The sequence below is a fragment of the Xiphophorus maculatus genome, chromosome 19 (assembly GCF_002775205.1).
Source record: "Xiphophorus maculatus strain JP 163 A chromosome 19, X_maculatus-5.0-male, whole genome shotgun sequence".
In the NCBI taxonomy this organism is placed as follows: Eukaryota; Metazoa; Chordata; class Actinopteri; order Cyprinodontiformes; family Poeciliidae; genus Xiphophorus; species Xiphophorus maculatus.
The window spans coordinates 2268936-2284613 of NC_036461.1; positions in this window are offsets into that span (position 1 = coordinate 2268936).

The window sequence follows — 15678 nt, forward strand, 5'->3', positions numbered from 1 at the left end:
GATTATTAGCAAATAGCAGAAGCCGTTTGATTTATGGCATTTCATAGCAGCTTATCTACACAACTATGAACTAGAGGTTTGTTTATCTTTTTGATATTGCAATAATACGTTGCTGTGCTTGACATGAGATAACTAGTGAAATATAACATTACATGCATAAAGAAATAAATACTGTCCCTGTGTTTTAATTGTTTCAATATTTTTGGTGAAGTAAAGCTGATTTCCTTTCAGTGTAGCAGCTCTACTGTGATTCCATAAAACTGTAATTGTATTAACTGGGTTGTGCAGGCAGCTATCTGAAGCCTCCATGCTGCTGCATTATCCCATTTACCACCAATCCTTTTGCAGCAGTTGAAAGGATGAGCGTGTTGGTTTGGGTTGGATCACCTCCAACGCCTGCTGGTGTTTCTTCTACTCCACTTCCAGATCAGCTTCAGACCGCGGCCTGAAACCCCGTCTCATCATCAGGATCTGACTTTTCTCAGTCTGCATGAACCTGGCATAACAGTTTATATAAGCTGAGAGGAAAGAAAATAATGATTTCTATCTTTACTTTCTCATTGTTCTAAATATCATGGTGCGAATCTAGCTCCTCTCCAAATGCATTTTGCTCTAAATCGTAGCTTGCACCAGTTGGAACAACATATGTAATCGTAAAATTAACCAATGCTAAAATAGAGGTGCATGCATGCCAGAGCAATTTGCACAAACGCACCATGACCGCCGTAATACGCGCCCATATGGAAATTCTAACATGTGCTGGCTAGCCACATAAACACCTGGCGCTGGTGTAAAATGAAAGACTCCCACGCACGTCTTGGACATTCTACACCATAACTGCATCTCAAATTTACAGAGCTAACAAAATAACTGTTTAACTGTCACATTAAGTGGAGCCTGAGATTGTCCCAAACAGATGCTAGCGCCAAAAGAATAAGTGATGAGGAGAGCGTGTTAGCTTGGAGTGCGACTGTGCAATCAGTTTTCAGATGGAAGTGTTGAGCAACAGAAATGGATGGACTGGTGGAAGGAGGTGAATTACTGCGGGGAAGTCAAATACATTACACAACATATGGAATAACTGCTGAAGAAAATACCGACGTTCCTGCACATTTTGGACGTCAACATTACAGTGGATGTGAAATTTAATTTTAATTTTTATGAGGGACATTGCACATTAAATTAATATTTCTGTAAATGCACCAGAATTAGCCAAAAAACTATTTTTCAAGCATTGCTTTCTTAGGGAACAGCTAAACTCTGAAAATACTTTGGATCTCCTCTAAAAATGCTCATAACCACCTATTTTAATACTTTAAACACCAAATATACCTTAATATGCATTAATGTGGTACTCCACAAAAGCTAATACAGTCTTCCTTTTCTGCAGCCAATCAGCACCAAGGGAAAATTAAATATTTTAAAAGTGGTCTGCAAAGAATATGCAAGTACTGAACCACCAAATAGCACTGTTGCCTTGCAGTAAGAAGGTCCTGGGTTCGATTCCCTGCCCGGGATCTTTCTGCATGGAGTTTGCATGTTCTCCCTGTGCATGCATGGGTTCTCTCCAGGTACTCCGGCTTCCTCCCACAGTCCAAAAACATGACTGTTAGGTTAATTGGTCTCTCTAAATTCTCCCTAGGTGTGTGTGTGCGTGGTTGTGTGTCTTGTCTGTCTCTGTGTTGCCCTGCGACAGACTGGTGACCTGTCCAGGTGACCCCGCCTCTCGCCTGGAACGTAGCTGGAGATAGGCACCAGCACCTCCCGACCCCACTAGGGACAAGGGTGTTAGAAAATGGATGCATGGATGGATGAACCACCAAATAGACAAAGGACCTCTGTATATAATCTATCACTTACATTTTCAGAGTTAATATCTTTTTTAGCTTATTTTAAATAATAAAAACCTTATTTAATGTGTAAATATTCTTATACTTCAAATTCTTGTTCTTCAAATTATATAATTTTATTTAATCACACAAAAAAAACTCAAACTCAAGGAATTACCAAGGATTTATGGCAACCATTTTACAAAAGTTAAGGTTTAACTATGAAACCTGCAAAAGCGAACGCAGGGCTGTATACAGTATGTATGACAAACACCCAGATGGAAGGAGGACTGAAGGAAGTAAGAAAGGAGGAACTGAATGAAGCGAAGTTTGAAGGAGGAATTGGATGAAGGAACGATAGATGGAGGGAAACATCAATAGATCAAAGAATAGATGGATGGATGCTCCTTTTAAAAATTGAATAGAGAACAAAGGTTAGAAATAGATCAATTTTTCAGCTCTGTTTTTCTTTCATGTCAAAGTTTCTCTGTTCAGTACCACACTTTTTAAAAAGCTCACTGGCAGACGTCTGCTATAACATGCTAGAAATACCTAAACTGCTCATAAACCATCATTTTCAGCCAATATAAAAGATGATGCTGGTGCATGTTGTTGAAAATCAACTCTTAAAACTGATTTATATAAAAATTTTTTCATGTGGAAACCTTAATGCCTCCACCAATCACAGCGGGAAAAGGACAGATTGGCTTCTAATGGCTATCCAATACCTTGCTGCAGTCCACCTATGTGTTGTTTAATAAGGTGAACTGACCTTTCATCATGGTTATAAATCAATGACATTCTCCATGCTGGAGCATTGCATGCAGATGCATAATATTATCTTCCTGTTTGCTCATGAACACACATATGCGCGCACTCCCACACACGCCCACACACACAATTATCATCAACATTAGAACTTTGTATTCACTTCCATTCATCTTAGTAAATGCATTTCCAGCATAGTCCTACTCCTAACCTTAATTTAGGTTGGGGTTACGTTAACAATAACATTATTGTGCCTCTAATCCTAATTCCCAACTCTAAAAAGGGGTTCCACTGCAATGGGACCGGACCAATCAGTCTTCAGAAGGTTGGTAAACATGCTAGAGAAGGTCCTAACTAGAATAGGTAAACGAGCACACACACAAAGTCAAACTTCAAAATAAATGCGTACTTCATTGCCCCGTTCCTTACACATGTGCACTGATTTTCTTTACACCAACAGTCTTGCAAACAAAGTGCTTTCAGCCCCAATGCCAGTGATGAAATAAAGGAAACTAATTTCCTGTAGTGACTGTACAGTTGTGGATGTGTCTGAAATTACCTCAGCCAGTGTGAGGGGCACAACAGAAACAGATGAACAAAGATTGCACTTGATTGCAGGTAAATTGTAGACGTTGGCGTTCGCCACCTTTGATGTTGTTTTTGAAAGAACCTGCTGGCCTTTCAGTCTGTGATTACTGTCCCTTTTGCTGAGGCATAATGGCCGAGGTGCAGCTTCGTAATGAAAGCATTACCAACAGCAAACAACCGCAACGTCCAGATTCCACTCATTTACCTCCCAAATAATCCTTCACCTCACCCCGCAGCAGCGGCAATAACCACAAAATCAAAAGTAATGCTGTCTCATCTGTCAGAGAAAAACAATATAAAAGCAATGTATTTCTTATTATTCTGCCTCGCACGCTGAATCCCTTTCTCTATCTTTGATCACTAAAGTACAGCCCTGAAGCAGAGCACTTTCTCCAAATTGCAATTTATTTTTGCATCATCAACACAAAAGAAGAGGCAATAAACTCTCACAGTGTGCCTAGAAACACTTTCTTCTCCTGGGTTCTGCCACAGGCCCAGATAGAAACATAAGTCCACACATGGCTGTGTTTCTGTGGAGGGGGAGGAGGAGGGGGAGGAAGAGGAGAAGGTGGGGTATTTGGAATACGTTCCCCGCTTCTCTAATAAGCCACCGGCTTGATGCCACGGCTCTCCTGCATGGGAGGAGATAAGAACTGGCAGAGCGGTGGTGTGGGCTCCCATCGAAACCCAGTGTGCCGCTAAGCCCCCTCACCGCTCCGAGCAGAACCTCAAAATGAGCACACACACAGTAGGTGCACCGGCACACAGGATACAATGGCAGCCCACAATGAGGTAACGTTATGATTACAGATGCAAGAGCACAGACGGCGCGTTGGGAATATGAGGTGGAGGCAGAGCGGAGGGAAGCGGGGGGTGGTAGGGAGGAAAAGGGAGAAAATAACAAGTGTTAAGTCCACTGAGACAGCATTAAAAAAGCACAAAGCTCTGGTTGTTGTTCAGAAAGAGTGAGACTACTGAACTGAGGAATCCCCACTTTTTTCCTTATTCTTACTCCAGCAAGGCTCTTCCCACAATCGGTTAATTTCTTTTTTTATAGGAATTTATTTTTATATGCTTCAGCAACGATAGTAATAACTTCACTGAAGAGGAGAAGCAGTTTGAATTTGTGAGGGCGAATGGGAATCATTTGCATATCAAACCGTGTTATTCGGACCACATGGGAGTTAAACTCTCTTCTTTAACCAGACGAGATTAACCCCCATGCAAATGCAGCAGATGCCAAACTCTAATAAATCAGCACATAACAGAGCCTGCATCTGTGGAAGACATTGTTATGAAGGCCATTCCACACTTCTCCTATCTTGTCCTCAGTAATTGCAACACTGTTGCTTGTCCATCTGTGGAGTGATTTGTGAGGAAAAAAACAGGTATAAACTATTCTATTAGAGCAACAGCAAAGTGTAAAAAAATTATTTCAGCCTCATTTTCATTTTAGTGGTGAGTGACCATTAGCTGCAAGTCCAAAAAATTGCCCAGGGCCGTCATTATACATCCTGTCATTCAGTTTTCATATATTTCCAAACACCAAAGTATTAAACTTACAAAGCTTCGTTTTGTAGATAACAGTTTTGTGTGGTGTAAAAAGTCAAAATCTCCTATGTGCAAATAAATTCCACATTTCTAGAATAAAAAGTTTCTCAAATGTTTAGGTACAGTTCTGTCTTCAGTTTTTGAAATCATGTAAATTCATTTGTTTTTAATTAGTGGTTTTACCAGCAAATCGGATTTGTACTTTCATTTATTGCTTTTACTCAGGTCACCTCGAAGTTCCCTGTGAGAATTTAGTTTAGGAAAGGTAACATCTTATGTCATGCAAATATAGCCCCAAACACTGGTTCATCTGAACCAGTGTTATAAGAAGAGTAATGTTAAAACAATCATTAGATAATATTTTCTCTAGGGTAAAATTACATTGTTATTATGTTTGGTCTTTCTCTAAAGTGAATCAGGTAACAAAAAAACAACAACTAGAATTCGGTTTACTATTGACCATCTCATGTGACATGTAACTCATTTTACTCCTAGTCTACTTCTGATTGGCTAATCCGTCCCTCTTGACGACTCCTCTCCCAGAACACACTAATAAACATTCATCAAAAACTTCAGGTCTCCTGCAGTTAGAAAAAATATCTGATAGTGAAGGCGGACTAGTTCAAGCAAGTTATCAATATTGCTGTCCGAGACCATTACTGCATAAAAATGGCAGCAAACTTTCGACCAATCCCACAACATTTTGCACAGAGATCTGTCAAAATAGATAAACCAGGGAATAATGCAGAGTTTGGCAGGTGGATGACTCTCCCAAACAAAATAACGTAATTTTTGTCTATGTCGATGAGAGCTGATGTCACACTTCGGATGATGTATGTGAAAAAAACTGAAGACATTACGGAGTTACATCACTAAATAAGACGCCATAACATGACTTATCTCTGCTGGGTATGACAGTTGTTGTAATTTGATGTTTCTGTGTTAACTGCTGGAGGACTAAAGACATAAACAGATGCCTCCTGCTCAGAGAGAAAGCCAAAAGACTTATGGTGAAAACCTAATAGTGCAAGCTTCATACCATTCCTAAAGAATGGAGTCAGCTCCAGAGTATCATGGATGACTGAACTGGTGTATTTACAACAAGGTTCTTATTCTGCAGAAGCTCGGTTTGTCTGTTAACCCTCTGCTATCTTCTATGGTAGTAGACAGTTTTAAGGGCCATACTGACAGTCTAAAGCAGGGAAAATCCCCCTTAGGAATTCCCCTTATACCAGAGCCTCAGAGAGGGCTCCAACCAGGGGGGAGAGGAAAACTGAAAGACTGCAGAGAGAGCAGCGGGATTTAGGAAGAAACAAGCTACCCAGAGGAAACTACACAGGAAATGGATAAAGATAGCAAAACATAATATAAAAATTAAAACAGAGATTTTAAGCACTTGGCTGTCAGTAAAATCTTGTTTCAAACTCACCCTGAGCATGAGTTTATGGTCAGTTGGAGAATTAAGGGCTGAAGACAACAATAGATTTAATTTACAGAAACAGACTGGCTATGTTATTTCTTAGGATATGACGCATTCCAGATCTGTAACATCCAGAGTAACTCTGATGAAGCTGGAATTAAAAAAACACATCAGTGAGTAGATGATGTGGAAAAAGAGACTTTAATAATAAGACTTCCAAGATTCATCAATGATAATTTACATAAAAAACGTAGGCCTAATTTTATGGAACAATCAAGCCCCTTTAAATGTTACTTCCACTCACTGACTGTTACACCTTCCTGGGTTTTGGAGGATGACATTGCCATGTCTGAGCAAGAAGAGGTTGGCTCTATATGAATCTTAAAAAGTTGGTAAAACACATTGTTAGGGATATTCTGTGTCAGCAGCATACTGCATATTGCAACCTCAAAAGTAAAAAGTAAAAAATCTGATATAGCAATACCTGGAGCTAGCAACTGCTGTAGAGCCGCAGAAAAGAGCAACAATAAGAGGATTCTGCAATTCCCTTTTGAATCCTGAAATTCTCAAGAGGCAACAAGGAGCAACGCTTAAGGGATTTTCCTCTTTTTTAAGTTATATTTTCATCTTTTTATCAGAGAGCAGGAAAATACACTCTTTTGTTTTGTTGGAATGATATTGTGACATTACAGTCAGAAAGTAGCACAGTTTGTTGTAGTTCATTTCCAGAACATATAGAGTTATCAAGTATCCTGATTGGAACCACAATTCCAGAAATATGAGCTATAAAACTGTGAAAAGTGTTTGAATATGGAGTATTTGTGCAAATGTAACTTTTGGGGAAAACTCCCAGGAAGAAAGTTTGAAAGGCTGAAAGTTGTACCTCTGGTTGAAGCATAGATCCAGTGGTTCATGTCATTGGAGAAATCAGTCATGTTTTAGGAGTGTGAGAGGAAACCAGGGTGCCCAGACAGAACCCATAGATGCACGAGTTGAACATGCAAACTCCATGCAGACAGACCCCAAGATGAAATTTAAACCCAGGACTTTCTTGCTACAAGGCAACATTCTGCTAAAATTCTGCCAAAGGATGTTTGGTCTGTTTGCACCTCAAAAGTCATTCTATCTCCATACGTCCGTTAGTGGCCTCAGGGCTGCCGTCATCCTACCCACGACTGCTTGTTAACGGTTATGAAGGTCTCTGGGTCTGTTTTCTGAGGTTGCCGACAGCTGCAGAGGGAACTGGCTCTATTCCGCTATTCGCCCTGCCAGCATCCCGTGCCAGCATCCAGACCAACTTGGCTGAGCTATGCCGCAAACTACAAGGAGGCCATCGACAACGGGAACTCATTCTCTCACCCCGACACAGAAACACAGACCAACAAGGGCACAGGAACAGGATACAAACATTTTACTGCAAACAGACTGGCAAGAACTAAAGAAACCTCTACAGAGTTTGAGGTAGCGGTGACTCAGAGGGGAGACACGGTCCACTTGCAATCAAAAAGTTGCAAGTTTGATTCCAGTGCACACCCAGCCCTCCCAACATATGCTAAGTGTCTTGGGGCAAGACTCTAAATTTAGCATTCTTATCTGGGCATTAGTGTTTCAATGTGTTGCTTTAGAATTTTAAAACCAATGTATAACTTTTTTACACTCATCAGCCATCTTGTTAGGTACCTTTGTTAAACTGTTTAATAGAAAGATGTGGTGAAATGACTTGCTGAACAATCGAGCAAGTCTCAGAAATGGGATTTAAAAGAATTTGAATGGTTGTGTATAGCAGACAAGCTGGTCCAATTACCAGGTACACCTTTGTAGTACTGGGATGGATCCACAAGATTTCAGACATATGTCCCAGAGATATTCTATACCAAGAAAGCATCACGTTGTTGCTGCAGATTTGTTGGGTGATTCCAATGGTCTACCACAATCTAGAGGTACTTTACTGGACTGAGATCAGGTGACTGTGGAGGCCATTCGGATACAGTTTTTCCCATGTTTAGAAGAAGAAGAAGAAGAAGAAGAAGAAGAAGAAGAAGAAGAAGAAGAAGAAGAAGAAGAAGAAGAATTACTTTATTCATCCCAGCAGGGAAATTATTTCGCAGTTACAGCAAGAATTTTTTATACACAGATTAACACACACATGACGGGAGCTGCGTCTGCAGGCAGCCAGCTGAGCCGGCGCCATTTTAAGGTCGTCGGGACCGGGAGTCGAACCCGTGACGTCCGCGTAGAGGACTAAGGCCTCCAAACGTGGGGCGTGCTAACCCCCTGCGCCACACAGCACGTTTAAGAAAGCAGTTTGAGAGGGTTTGAGTTGTGTGACACAATTGTCACAGAGTAGTTGTTAGAAAACTGTTCACAGGGGTTTGGGATCAGATACGAATCTGGAAGTACTTGTTTTACTACTTCAAACCCCACATATATTTTAATATCCATTACTATGCACAGTGGAAACTGTCTTAGCACTACAGTAAAAGCTAATATCTACAATCTTCCTTCCTGCTCTTGGGAGTACAGCCAGTAAGTGCCAAGGAAAATGGTTAGCGTTCCTGGATTAACTGCTTTGCAAACGTCAGCCAGTAGAGAGCCAAGTAGCATTGCATCTAGGTAGTTCAGCTTCCAACAATGTATTTTCTTTGGAATATTTTAGATATGCTTTACAAAAACATTTGCGAATAGCTGGATTTTCCATGAATAATTTGGAGTTACATTCCACAAAAAAAAGGAGAATCCCTGAATACTGTACCGCAACCAGGCGGAGGTCCACTGTACTGTGGTTATAAAGGAATGGAGATGGTCAGCAACAATCATCGGGTAGGCTGTGGGGTTCATCAGGTCATCTGGTACTGCGGGACCCAGAGTGTGCCAAATAAAATATCCCCACACCATGACGTCACCACCACTAGGATAAGGCACAAGCTAGAATGGACCCCTGCCATCTGAGTAATGCCCCTCTAAGTCATCTTGTACTCTCTTGAGCAAGGCTTTCTTAACTGTGAGGGTAAGAAGAGTGAAAAGTGTCCACATGAATACAAAAAGTTATATCCCTAAGGTTCCATAAATACGCTGGTAAAGACATCAGATCTATATACTGTATATGTCACTTTGTGATTTAGTGGTAAGTTTTAAAATCATCAAGCCATAGTAACAAGCTATTACACGATTCATTTTGTAAACAAGTCTAAAAAAGGGGGAAAACTGCTTCACTCCAGTTATAAAACAACGTTCCATTATCTTCATTTTCAGGGGTAAAACTTTACAAACATTGTTTCAGGTCTGAAGCTTCCAGTCATCATTTTAAGGTGGCAAAATGCAGATCAGCTACTGCACTGCTCAGAGACACTCAGGGTCTCATTTTGTCCCAAAGGGACTCCTCTCTTTGCCAGCCTTTTCCTGTGGCAGCGTACACGCATTTCCCCCACCCTCGCACCCTCTTTCATGGGGCCCCTTGGCTGTCATGCATATCAATGCTTTATGAGGGATGGAGGGGAGGGAACAGGAGTTTGAGAGGAGAGGTGTTGAGGCAAAGAAAGCATAGAGGGAGGATTGGGCAGTGCAGTGATGCCTGGGCAACAGTAGGAATCAATCAAGTCTTCAGGATTACTGCTCCACTGAGTTGTGATCAATAGATCCTGAACACTATCCCCTGCAAGACCTGACAGGGTAAATGAGGGTCCAAAAACTGTTCTCCACCCACTACCCTCCTCTCATCCCCGCTCTCCCTCTCTCCCAAATGCTTCCTTTGGTTTTTCCTGAACAGGGAAAAGCAAAGAGGCAAATATGTCAGGTTTGTTGGTAGTGAAGGGGGAAAGACTCTTTCCTGGTCCGGTGATTTTTAACAATGCCTGAGAAGTGTTGCATATTCAGCTGTGGAGAGCATCAATCCTCAGCCTTGGGGCTTTTGTACCTCTGGGTGCTCAGCTTTCTTCTCTTTGAAATAGTGTCAAAACTTTTTCTTTTTTAAGGGGCGGGGGTTGATGTATTTGGTTTTCACCCAAGGCAACTCACAGTCCTCAACACATCAGCATTTGAAGATAGACAAAGTGTAGGAAGAAAGACTCCAGGCAGGAAAAAAAAACATATATAGCTGATTTCTTTGAGTTATTTTTAATTTTCTTACTTAACATTCTGAGTACTTGTGTGTTGCTGTGTGATATTCAAATGATAGTGCCGCCTGATCTAAACAGTCTCTCTCCTGATTGACAGGAAGGTTTCAGACTTTGACACCAATCTCGTCAGATGTCAGCAATGATGACTTTGAATTTTGTCAAGACATATCGCCCTATCTTCAGTACATATAGCATGCTTACCTCTGCGTCGCCAGCAGATGGCAGTCCTGTTATCCCGATCCGGGGTTGAGCCCACAAGCCTGCCGGCTGAGTTTTGGACTGTTCAGGATTTAACTATGTGGAAAAGCACCCCGGCACTCAAATGCCTTGTGGCTGTGGGGGAGACAGAAAGATGTGTAGAAAAATAGAGACAGCCCAAATAACAGGTTCCCTGGCCTAGAGCCAATAAACTAACAAATACTCACACATGCTGCCGCATAATAATAAAGCACGCCATTCCTCTGTTAATAGGCAATCTGTGTTGCCATGAACATTTAGTCTAATAAATGTTACTGCAGTGTAAATGATGTCATAGGCTTGTCATTGTCTGTAAATTACGCTGCTGCCTCAGAATTGAAGTGTTATCAGAGATCTACCTTTTACCATGTTGTAAAGTCTTTCATCAGAGCTCTAGCACCAGTTTTACATTAAATATACTTGTTGTTTTTATTATCCTTATTTTTTCATTGTTGAAACCCTCTGATGCTACAAAGTGCCTCTAATTTTTAACCCTTTGCAGGTAAAGCTTAAACCGTTGAGTTGAAGAAGCAAACAGAAGCGCTCTGCTCTGGCAGACCAGATCAACTTGAGAGGGAAAAAAGAAACTATAATTTTATTACAGCTGCAATGAGTGGAGTGAGGGACTTGTGTGGAGAGCGTGGCCTGACAGCAGAGTTTACCTGCAGACTTGTAGCTGTAATACTTCTGGTCAGGTATTTAGTTAGAGATTAATAAAAGAAATTATCTAATCTTCCTCATTAGACAAAGACAGTAATGTAACTGATTATATACCTCTGACTGACCCAGCTGACTCAGGTGAATCTCTGACTCTCTATACCATTTTGTTTTAAATCTTTTCAATAAACAGAAAAAAATCGGAAATTTTCAACTGGATTCAGTCATAAAAGGTTCCATGTTTAATGTATTTGCAATATGCTTAGAGATGGCAGCAAAAGTATTCATACCCTCTTCAACTTTTCACATTTCTTCACAGAAATCTTAAAGGAAACGGGTGCGTGATTCAATAGATCCACTGTCTGTGCTGCAGTCCCCAAAGACACAAGCACAGGGAGAACATTCACCATTTTATTTACCGGTAATTGTGAAAACTGCCTAACCATTACCTGATTAAGAAAACAGAAGCTGTGTAATTTAGTCATAACACACTGAAGTATGTGGTTGTAACAAGACAAATGTGAAAAGTTTTAAGGATGTGAATACTTTTAGTGAAGTGCTATATTTAGTGGTTTATATTGTTTTTAATTGTGTTTCATTTATTTGCTCCACATGTTAAAATAACACTGCAGTTAAATGCTTGCTGCTCTTTTTGGGCCATTTTGTGTTTTTAAGATCCATTTTAACCCAAACCTACAACTGACCCGGCAGAATAAACAGCTGGCAGAATATACAGTGACGGTTCATTTTTACTAGGGGGTGAGAATTACAAAAGTCCAGTAATCAACAGTTTTTTTAAAGTCCATTTTCATACAAAGTAAAGTCTTTTCTCTGCAGGTGCTGTTGACCCCAGTCTCTCCTGCTCGGAGCACATTTCATGCTATCAGCAGTTTTCAGCAGTGTAGGTGTTGTGGAGATGATGTATGGAGATTTACTCCTTATGCTGGAGAAGGTTTTCATTAAACGTGCTTCAGGATTGACTTTGCCCAAAGAATGTCAATGAAGTTTAATGGTTCAAAATGATACTGTTTGTATTCAGTGCGTTTCATGTATACATATTAAGGATGTGGGCCTTTGTTATTGTCTGCAGGACCGAGACTAATACATAATTGCTTACTGGAAGTTAAAAAAAGTACGATTTTCTCCTTTATTGTTCTTGCCTATTTACTGGAGTTAGTACTCAGTATAAACTGCAGGTATGACCTATATGAGTTTGGAAGGAATGTCTAGTGTACCCGAAGGACTCAACGAGAAGCAGCCATAATGGAATCCCTTCACCATACAGTAAGGGAGTGATTACTCCATAGACACCTCTCTTTTCCTTCACCTCATTAAACACTGTGGTAAAAACGACATTCCAACATAAAGAAACCAAGTGTAGGGTTAAGAATGTCTCTCTTGCACTAATATTAAGAGGTTTACCAGGAAAAAATTAATTAATCTGTAGCTAAGTCATAAAGTGCTGCGGTTTACCTGTTATTTATATATATATTCTTATAGTGAACTGCAAGGGGTATCAAACTCATTTCAAAGGGCTGGTTGTGGCAGAATTTAATAATAAAACTACGTATTGATAAAACTGCTTAAATAACACGGCTCTTACTGAGTACTTCTTAAAATGAACTAATAACTAATCTTTTTAGATTTTTGCAATTTGGCACCATAAAAAAGCTACTTTGATTTGATTGATAAAAAAATATTTAAGCACACAAATGGTATCTTTAAGTTCTGTTTATGTGGCTCTATAAAGTCTGGAGGGCCACATAAACAGCAAAAAAGACCTTGAGTTTGACACATGGTTAATGAGGAAATACCAAACCCAATATATGTTCAAGAACTTTTTTATTATTTTAAATGATTAAAGGACAAGGTAAAACATAATTCCATTACAAATATAAAGTTATATTTTTGCCCCATTAAATCAAAGTTCAGATTTAGAGTGCACTCTTCAGTTTTTCACGTAAGCTTACAGTTAGGATAGTTGGAGCTCAACATTCCCTTAAACACAATGAAAAGCAGCAACATAGAAAACAGTGGTGGCGCTATTGCACACCCTCTCTTTTCTTACTCACCGCCAATAAACACAAGAAGAAGAAGAAGAAGAAGAAGAAGAAGAAGAAGAAGAAGAAGAAGAAGAAGAAGAAGAAGAAGAAGAACAACTCTTACCAGACTGAAGCGTATCCTCTTCCTCGCCCTCCTGTACGCAGGTGAGTCCTGATCCACGGTCTCTTCCCTGACCACAGCTGGTAACATAACAGTCAGCTCAGACGTGCTAGCGTTAGCTTCGGCGCTAGCTTAGCTTAGCATATCCAGCTCGCTCCCGAGTCTCTCTGATGCGGTGCGGCTTTAAGTTCCTCCTTCGCTCCCAAAAACAAGGAGCCGCTATCCAACCGTCATGTGAGTAGATTGTAAACACTTTAACTGCTTTCCCAGAAGTATATTTCCTCCATTTAATGGCATAAAATATCCCCTCTGCCTGGCGTTTGCAAAGTCTCTCTTCTTCTACACTACCGGTTTCCCGGTAGCACATCCGGTAGCAGCAAAACCATGACTATTATAAAAATGAAATATCGCGGGGGTTTATTTCTTTCTTTTTGTAACATGTAAAACTTATAACATCAACCTAGAAAATTGTAAAACAGTTGTTCTTTTTATTACCTCGGTAGGCCTGTTGCAATAAGGAGTAAATCAATTAATCCCATGATGAATTAAAACTAGCTCAATAATTTCCCGTTGCATGATCTATGGTATATCCTGTAAACAAAAAAACACAGATTTTCTAAACAGTCAGGTTACAATAAAAATAGAAATCACATGTTCCTGACTCCACATTTGGAGCCACACCATGAAGATGCAGGAGTTGGTTGGCCTGAATTCATCAGACACCACCAACCACTTATCTATAGATGTTTCCACATGCAGTGTTTCACAAAAACACAGCAGCTCAAACATGCATAAGGTCCTCCACAAGACCACACAGCCTCCATACTGAGATTCCTTTCATCTCTTCCTATTGACTGCTGTTGTATCCCGTGGCTTGATTAGACCACACCAGACAATCATCTCCCATCGGTGGTATTCCTTCCCTCTTCACTGCCTCCACACCAACCCTCCCCCTTTCTCCCGCTGTATCTTCTGCTCTTCCCCACCAACGCCATTCTCATGTTTGCCTTTCATTAGCTTTCATCTCTCCAGCTTACTGAACTCCACCACTGGCATCGGAGTGATCCTTTGATGGTGCCGCTCCTCGACATAAATCCATATTTACCTCTTTTACATATTTCATTGCCAACAAATGATTTGCTATGTCTGCTATTCTTAGGGCATAATAGGGATTACAGACTGAGTATAGCACAGATCCATTCGAGGGACCCTATATGGTCCCCTAGATACCCAGGAGACACCTAGAAGTTTAACTTTCCTTTCTATGTCGAGAAAAAAAATGGCTAAAAGCATTTAGAAAATACAGACAGCCATAAAACCCATTGCTTTCTGTTTGCTATAACATACCATCGCTGTATCATCCATCTCATCAGGATACATCACCTCTCCTGCACTCCTGCATTACGCACACAAACACAGTCCTTTCTGTTTTCTGAGGATTTCACACTGTAATTGTGGGATGCTGTAGGTGTGCTGGATTTATTTTTCCTGTATTAGCAGGTGGTGCTCTGTCCCTTCATAATGGAGGTTAAGGCCCCCTGCAGTGTCTGTCACTACAACACAAAATGTTCAATTCTAACTATTTATACTAGAGTACCACCATTTAGAGAAGGATCTTTTTCTTCTTAAAAATACCTGTTTCCATGGAGATGTTGAGACAGAAAACACTTCACAAAGCCCCTTTTATTCAGTTTAACTACACTTCCAACAAAATGCACTTTGGCCTATTGAGGGCACAGACAAACAACAGGATTTGTTGGTACCTTGGTTTTAGCATTGACCTTCTGGATGCAATCATCTGTAGAGTTATGAAGTGCTCCCTGTTTCTGAGGGAGGTGATGCTGTGTGGTTGGTGTTACGTCCGTAAATGTTCAGGCATGTGTCAAAGTAGTGTTCATGTTATTTCCTGGTTGCAGTAGAACAGTGTATTGCAACAGAATCAGCAGCTATCCATGGTCTTAATATTATTTCTGCTTATTGTGAAGAAAAAGATATTTTTGTCTTGACAGGAATGAAAGTCAAGGCCTTGTACACACGGAGACAAGCATTGAATATTTTTGTAAATAATTGAGAAAAAATGTACGGCTACACAGAAATTGATCTACTGGGTATGACGGGCGAATTGATGACCCAAAAGACAAGATTCTGGGTCTGTAATTGTTGGATAAGTTTATGTTTATCATTTCTCATACTGAGTTCTAACTCAGTCGAAAGAACCAAGTCGGGTAAATTGATGTTACATTCACCTGCATGAGTATTGTTGCAGATGCATCACATTGATAGTAATTAATGGCTGTAGTCTCCTTTAGCAGGATGATTCTGCTTGCCACAAAGTAGAAATGGCTTCCAA